General features: G+C 36.6%; 1 pseudogene; it reads right to left on the bottom strand.

Annotated features, from left to right (window-relative positions):
* Positions 1 to 6039: 6039 nt before the first annotated feature.
* Positions 6040 to 7174, bottom strand: LOC101705647 (peptidyl-prolyl cis-trans isomerase D pseudogene; annotated as a pseudogene).
* Positions 7175 to 8750: the final 1576 nt, after the last annotated feature.

Below are 8750 nucleotides of genomic sequence, written 5' to 3'. Positions count from 1 at the left end.
CCTTTAAAATTGTTTGAGTCATGTATCCTGCAGGGAGGGTGAAAAGTATAACAAAGTACCAATAAGTAAATAAACCTAATATCCAAACAAACTACTATGAACATTTTGCACTATTTTCTTTCAGAAATTTTTTATGGATATACATACATGCACATAACTATGTTTGTGTATGTATTTTTAAAATTGGGTCCTTTATTAGTGCATAGTAACAATTGGCCATTTTGTAGCAATGGTCAAGGATTCTGGAGTCACATGGAAATGAATGGGTTCCTATCATGGCATGGTTGAGGAAGGCCAGCTGGGTGACTTGGACTTACAAGTAGGCTTCATCCTTCAACTTTGAAACTGGGATAATAAAAAGAGTGAGGTAGTATATATCAAATGTTTGACACAATGCATGTTATCTGGTACTCAATATACGTTGTCCGTTTGTAGTATTAGTTTTTTTGTTTTGCTTTGTTTTTTGTTTTTTTTTGGTACCAGGGATCAAACTCAGGACCTTGCACTTTCGAGGTAGGTGCGGTGCCATTGAGCTAAGTCCCTGGCCCTGTAATATTAGTTTTCTATCGCTTCTGTAACAAATTATATGTAGATACTTAAAACAACACAAATTTAGCTGGGCACATCTGTAATCCCAGCTACTAGGGAGACTGAGATAGGAAGATTGAAAATTCAAGGCCGGATTGGGCAACACTGTGAGAATGTATCAAAATAAGATAAAACAAAACAAAGTAAAATAGGTCTAGGTATGTAACTCAGTGGTAGAATGTTTGCCTAGTAAGCATGAGACCCTAAGTTCAATCTTCAGTACTGCAAAAAACCAACCAAACAACAACCCCCCCAAGGCCCCTCCCCCAAACAAACAACAATAACAATGACACAGCATGTATTCTGGATATCAGAATGACATAGGAGACCAGGGCATGGCAACATAGCTGGAGCGATTGGCACGACCTGTTAAATGAAGAGTTGTTAACTATGGACACAGAGCAGCAGCTCTTGAGCCTGACATGAGATCAAGCCAAGCCCTGCACCCACTACTAATCTTCTGATATGAGAACACACTGAACCTGGCACCTGATATCAATCTTCTGTGTTATGAACAAGCCGAGTCTAACACTTGATGCCAAGCCTTTAGCACAAGATCAAGTGGGATCACCTGGATCGACTAGCGAAGAAGATACAAGAAGACTGCAGCAATTAACTTTGTGTCACTACCCTCTTGTTCTTACAGTTGTCTGTTCTGGTTGCAAGATGTGTTTTCTCTTTTTCTTCAAAGCACTCTTTTCTCCTTCAGCACTTCCTTTGCATTTATTTTCTTTTCCTTCTTTTTTTGTTCTTTTTTTGAGATAGGACCTCACTATGTAGACCAGGCTAGCCTTGAACTCACTGTAGCCCAGGCTGGTCTTGAACTTGCGGCAATCCTCCTGCCTCTGCCTCCTGAGTACTGGGACTGCAGGCGTGTGCTACCACGCCCAGCTCCTTATTCTTCTTATTTCTACACTAAAATAAATAGTAGTCTTTTTCCTTGCATTTGTAGGATCAAAGTCCTTGTCTCCTAGCTTGTGTAAACAGTGGACTTGTTTTTGTCCTAAGGTGTTACTCTGTCCAAGGACCTCTACATTTCAGAGAAAGCCAGTGGTGTGTTGAATCATGCTCAGACCTGGAATCTTTCTGATTTCCTCTTCTGCTATATCTCTCTTTTGCCTCCAACTTCAGAGAGCTGTTCAAGAGCTAAAGATATAGGCAAGAGAGTTAGATGTCAAATGTGTGTGTACCTGGAGAGCAAAAGTAACATCCTTCCCAAAAGTTATCTTCTAGAGCTTATTTGTCAAATGGAGGAACTCCAAAAAGCAGTATCTTAGTTCATTTCCTATTTCTATAACAAAATACCAAAGGCTGGGTCCTTTTCAAGAAAAGAGGTTTATTTAGCTTAATTTTGTGGGACTCAAAGTTCATGGAAACAACATCTGCTGGCTCTGTGAGGGTCTTATGACCTCACTGCAACATGGCAGATGGCGTCATGGTGGGAGCACAAAAGAGGGACAGATGATAGGGTGAGAGAAGCCAAACAGTGTGGAGAGGCTGGTCTTGTTCTTTTAAACAATATCTCTCATGGGAAATAACGGGTCTCACAAGAACTACCTAAATCCCTTCTGAGGGTGGCCTCCAATGACCTAATTACCTTGCACTAATTCCCATCTCAACGTTTGCACTCATATATTGGGACCAAGCCTCCAATATATGAGCCCCGGGTGGACAAACCACATCCAAACCATAGCAAGCAACTTTACTGATACATTCTGGAGGATATTCACAACAGTTTCTTAGAGCTTCTAGGAAACCATTGGGAGGAAACCCCAAAACAGAAAAATCTAGTTCTTGATTCCAAATTGACTCCCCTGTGTTAAGGTTCCTTGGCATGAATTAAGAAAGGAAAGTCTCTAGGGTCTTGGAGGCTATTGATGGTGATATTGTTGTGCTGCTGTACAAAAATTTCATTGTGGGAAAAATTCACTGAGCTAAGAAAGAATTTCCCACATATCTCAATGTCTAGGACTCTGACCAAGCTGAATTTGTATTGTTTTACTGTTACCACTAGCCTATTACAAAGCGTATTTAAATAACTGTCCTTTTATAAAACCTTGTTTGATTGGCAGGGTTTTTATTTGCATCCTAAGTACTGTGCTTAAAAGATGTTGCTCTGAAAAATTTCATTCTCATATTTAGGGATGTCATCTTCAATGCCACATGTCTAGAGTAAATTTGGATTCACTCTTTTATTTATTGAGGTCTTTTCTATTTTTTCCATCTAGGTTTTTTTGTTTGTTGGTTTTTTTCTTTGCTTTTTGGTACTGGGGATCAAACTCAGGACCTTGCGCTTGCAAGGCAGGCAGCGGGACCACTGAGCTAAATCTCCAGCCCTCAATCTAGTTGTTTACATCTTATTGATACTCACATCCAAAATTAATCTGAGAACATTTGTGATGAAAACTTATACAAAATAGGACAGTTAAAATTGAGTACATTAAATGTAAGGAAATCAGAATAGTGGCAATAATCTGCTTTGATTCAATCATTCCTAAATTCAAAGAAGTGTATCCTAGCTTTAGGCAAATGGCTGTTCAAACTTGGATAGCTAACAACTATTTTTAGTATTTACTTTAAACTGCTTAAAATGCTAGGTAAATCAGACATGGCAATTACTTATATTTATTCATGTTTTACTAGGAAAAGAAATTTCATAGATTTACTTAGGATTTATATGAGCAGCCAAGTAGTAATTAGAAATTGCACTTAGTTATAGGATGTGGAAATTTCAATTATTTCTAAGCCATGCCTTGGTTTAAAGTAAATACAGGTGAATAACATGTTCTGCAAGTGATAACAATAGCTCTGAGTGCTTGCATAAGATTATGCCTAACTTCCAAACTTTATTTCTTTAAAATGGGATTTCTTAGAAAAGGAAAAACTGGAAACAAAGTCTTTGTGAATAGGGAGGGCTGGAGGGATTGAAGGGAGGGCAGGGGAATGGGGAAAAAAATAAGAACCAAGAGATATCATGTAAAGGTACAAATTCCTAACGATGAATGCCATCATATTGTATACCTAAAATGTACCAAGAAACTTAATGAATAAAAAAATGGGATTTCTTAATGTAGGCAACAACTTTTGGTGTTGCTTCCAAATGCATAACGATTCCCTCTTTTCTGGAAACAGACCCAAATACACAAGGTTGGTTTGGTTTGATTTGGGTTTGTTGTTATCCTCCCTCTGACCCCCATCATCTACATCACCATCATCATCACCAATAGCTGATGGAACCAGATTTTTTTCATCATATTTATTGAGACATAACTCACCCATTTAAAGTGTACAATTTAACATTTTTTAGTATACTCACAGGGTTTTGCAAACATTTCCAAAATTTCATTTTAGGATTAAAAGAAATCCAGTGCCTGATAATAGTCACTTTTTTTCTCCTTCCCATTCCACTAGCTCTGGGCAACTAAATTGTTTTCTGTCTCTATAGATTTGACTATTCTGGACATCTAGTAGAAATGGTCAAGCATGGTGGCACATGGCTGTAACCCCAGCACTCAGAGCCTGAGGCAGGAGGATCGTCATGAGTTTGAGGCCAGCCTGGGCTACATAGTGAGTTCAACACCAGTCTGAACAACATAGTGAGATTCTGTCTTAAGGAAAAAAAAAAAAAAAAGAAATCATATGTGATCTTTTGTGACTGACTTCTTTCATTTACCATGTTTTAAAGATTCACCTATGTTCCAGCACACATCAATACTTCATTTCTTACTGACAAACAATATTTGGTTATATGACAAATAATATTTCATTTTATTTATCTCTTCATCAGATGTTGGATGCTTGAGTTGTTTCCAATTTTGGGCTATTATGAATAATGGTGCTATAGAATGTATACTCTAAAAAAAAAGAATGTATACTCTCTACAAGTTTTTGCTAGATACATATTTTTTATATATTTTGGGTATATCTAGAAATAGAGTTTCTGGGTCATATGATAACACTCTGTTTAACATGTTGAGGAACTGCCAACTGTTTCCAAAGCAGCTGATCATTTTACATTCCCATCAACAGTGTATGAAGATTCCAATTTCTCTACATCCTTTACAACACTTATTGTCTGTTCAGTGATAGCCATAACAGTGGATGCAAAATGGTATCTTATTGTGGTTTTAATTTCTATTTCCTTAATGACTAATGATGCTGAATATTTTTCTGGTTCTTTGGTCTTTTGTATATCTTTGGAGCAAAGACTCTTTAAACCCTTTTCTGATTTTAAAGTTAGGTTGCCTTTATTGCTGAGTTTTAAGTGTTCTTTATATATTCTAGATACAAGTCTCTTATCAGACATGTGAACTTGCAGATACTTTCCTTGTGTGGTTTGTCTTTTCATTTTCTTGGGTGATACAGTTTATAGCAAAAATGTTATAATGATGTAGTGCTTGTGCTTTTGATCTTATAACTAAGAAACAATTGCCTAAATGAAAGTCACAAATATTTACTTCTGTGTTTACTTCTAAGAGTTTTATAGTTTTATCTGTTATATTAGGCATAAGCTACATTTTATTCTTTTTTTTTTTTTTTTGGTACCGGGGATCAAACTTGGGTCCTTGCACTTGTGAGGCAGGCGGCGGAACCACTGAGCTAAATCCCCGGCAATAAGCTACATTTTAAGTTAATTTTTTATATTGTATGAAGGGTCCAATTTTGCTCTTTTTTACTGGATATCCAGTTATGCCAGTATTATTTGCTGAAAACTATTCTTTTCTCCATTGAATTATTTAGCACACTTGTTGAAAATCAATCAAACATATATGAAAGTGTTCATTTTTGAACTCAATTCTGTTCCTTTGATCTATATGTCTGTACTTAAAGGGGAGCAATACTGTTTTGCTTCTTTTAGGTTTGTAGTAAATTTTGAAATCAGAAAGCATATTTCAATTTTGTTTTTGGGTTCTCTTTTGATTCCACATAAAATTTAGAATTAGCTTATCATTTTTTGCAAAAAATTACCTATAATTTTGAAGGAGGTTGGATTGAGTCTGTAGATAAATGTGGATATTATAGTCATGTTAACAATATTAAGTCTTCTGATATATGGATATGGAATGTCCCTTTTGAAAAATTTACTTTTAGAATTTCTTTAATTATATTTAACAACATTTTACAGCTTTCAATGTAGAAGTCTTTTATTTCTTTTGTTATATTTATAGCTAAGCATTTTATTTTTCATTTATTTATTATTTTTTATTAGTACCTTTTTGCAGTATATATTGTGCCCATTCATACTAGGGAGTAGGTACATGTACTGAACATATCTTGATTCTTTTTATTTTGTAACATTGTCTATTAAGATGGAAAGTCAGTATTTCTAAGCTGTAAACAATAAGGAACTGAAGTGTCAAAAATGCAGAAATCAGATACAGACATAACTCTTAGACTGTCTTATTGCCTTAAACAACCTATGCATAATACTCAGGCAAAAGTGAATATTTATTAGGTGAACATTGTTGCATATATGGCCTTCTCTTTATCTTTCTGTGTCTTTATCTTTTGTTTGACTTTCAGCAGTTCTGCCTGGATAACTTTATTTTCTGGTGCTATCTCTTTAGCTTTCTTAAGATCAGTCAATGCTTGCTCATATTCTTTTAATCCTTGCCATCCTTAAGCTCTGCAATACAGTGCCTTGGTATTTGATGGATCTACTTCAAGAGCCTCCAAACAACTGTCAGCTGCTTGCTGCCAAGCTGCCATCTTCAGTTTACACACACCAATATTGAGTACACAGCTCAAGGCCGCAGGCTGCAGCCTGGAGCTGTCTGCTTCTTCAATAACAGCCTTTGCACTAGCCACATACCTTAAAAACTTTGTGTATTTTTTAATGGCCATCTCCCAGTTCTCAGACTTAACAAAAGTATTTCCAATGTTTTTTAAGTCTTCTGTTATTAATACAATTTTATCTACATTTTTGAAATCCACATCTGTGTCTTCAGGAAAATCCAGATGACTGTCGCCAGAGCCTTCTTTTGGGAATATTCCCCAGTCGTCACCTTCTTTCAGTTCCCCACATTCTGCAATAATGAACAATTTGGCAGGTTTTTACTTCACCATTTACTTCTACATTTTCCAGGATCCTCGCCACACCTATTCCTTTAATTACTTGACCAAACACCACTGTTGTGACGAAGAACTGAGAACCATTCGTGTTGTGGCCTGCATTTGCCATGCTCAATAAACCCTTGCGATTGTGCTTATAATGAAAGTTTTCACCTTCGAATTTTTCACCAAAAATACTTTCTCCACCTGTTCCATTCTGATTTGAGAAGTCTCCACCCTGAATCATAAATTTCTTAATAATTCGATGGAAAGGACATCCTTTGAAATGAAGAAGTTTCCCAGTCGTGGATCCAATGCCTTTTTCTCCTGTACATAATGCACTGAAATTTTCTGCAGTTTTGGGTACAATATCTGCAAACAATTCTAAAACAATTCAACCAACTCGCTCCTCGCCGATATCCACGTCAAAGCAGACCCGGGGGTTGCTTGGGTTGGAGGGTTTAGCTTGTGGGGACGGGTGCGACATGTCGGTTTGCACACACGCGTGGAAGCACCACCCGGGCACCGTGTGCACGACTGGGCGCTCAAATCCGAGGGCGCGTTTCTCCGTGCAAAGCTGGCGGTGGCCCGTATCTTGATTCTTTATAGTCCCTTCCCTCCCCTTCCTCTGTCCTCCCTCCGTCTCTTAGTCCCCTTCCCACTTGCACTTCCCACTTTCTTCCTGTTTTTATTGTCTTTTAGTTTTGTTTTAAACTATGTAATATTTAAATAACTTAAATATGTAATATTTAAATATGTAATATTTAAGCTTGTGTGTCCAATTTATTTTACTTAACATTATGGATTCAAGGTGCCTTCATTTTCCTACAAATGACCTAAATTTATCCTTCCTTGTGGCAAAGTATTACTCTCATGTATAAGTACCATTTTTTATCAATTCATCTGTTTATGGATGTAGAAACTGTTTCCAAGATTTAGCTCTTGTGCTGATAAAGCATGGGTATGCACGTATCGCTGTGGTATGATGTCTTGAGCTCTTTTGGGATGATACCTAGAAAGAGGAGAGCTAAGTAAAATGGAATTTCTACTTTTAGTTTTTTTAGGAATTGTGATACTGATTTCCATAAAGGTTGTACCAGTTTATATTCCCACCAACAGCGTAGAAGGGTTTTTTCCCCCCTGCATCCTCTCCTATTTGTTATTATTAGATTTCTTGATAATTGCCATTCTTTTTGGAGTAAGAATCTCAGTGTTATTTTAATTTTTATTTCTCTAAAGGCTAGTGATGAACATTTTTTCATGTATTTATTGGTCATTTGTACTTTTTTCTTCTGAGAAGTGTGTATTCAATTGCTCATTTATTATTATTATTATTATTATTATTATTATTATTATTGGTACCGGAGATCAAACTCCGGACCTTGTGCTTGAGAGACAGGCAGCAGAACCACTGAACTAAATCCCCAGCCCAATTGCTCATTTTCTGATTGGATCTTTTATTTCAGGGGCTCTAATTTTTTGAGTTATTTCCATATTCTAGATATTAATCCTCCATCTGAAGTGTAGCTGGTTAAATTTTTTTCCCATTCCGTAGGTTGTCTCTTCACTCTGCTGATTGTTTCCTTTGCTGTGCAGAAGCTTTTTGATTTGACATAATCTCATTAGTTGATTTTTTAATGTTATTTCTTGTGTAATTAGGGTTCTGTTCAGAAAGCTTTTGCATATGCCTATGATTTGAGGGGTTTTACTTATCTTATCTTCCAGCGGGTTAAGTGTTTCTGTTTTAATATTTAGATCTTTGAACCATTTTGACTTTGGTTTAGTACATGGTGAGAGATATGGGTCTAGATTCAGTCTTCTGCCTGTGGATACCCAGTTTCCCCAGCATCATTTGCTAAAGAAGCTCCCTCTCCTCCAGCATATGTTTTTGGCCTCTTTGTGTGCTTGGGATTTTTTCTGCTTCCTCTATTCTGTTTCACTGGTACACATGTCTGTTTTTGTGTCAATACCATGCTGTTTTTAATCACTGTAGCTTTGTAATAAAACTTGAAATCCAGGATTGTGATGACTCCTGTTTTACTCTCATTACCCAGGATTACTTTTACTATTCTGAATCTTTTCTGGTTCCATATGAATTTTAGAACTGTTTT

Source organism: Heterocephalus glaber, unplaced genomic scaffold (genome assembly GCF_053883595.1).
Source record: "Heterocephalus glaber isolate CG9 unplaced genomic scaffold, H.glaber_assembly_v1.0 deba00001538, whole genome shotgun sequence".
NCBI lineage: Eukaryota > Metazoa > Chordata > Mammalia > Rodentia > Bathyergidae > Heterocephalus > Heterocephalus glaber.
This window is presented reverse-complemented; position numbering and strand designations above follow the sequence as displayed.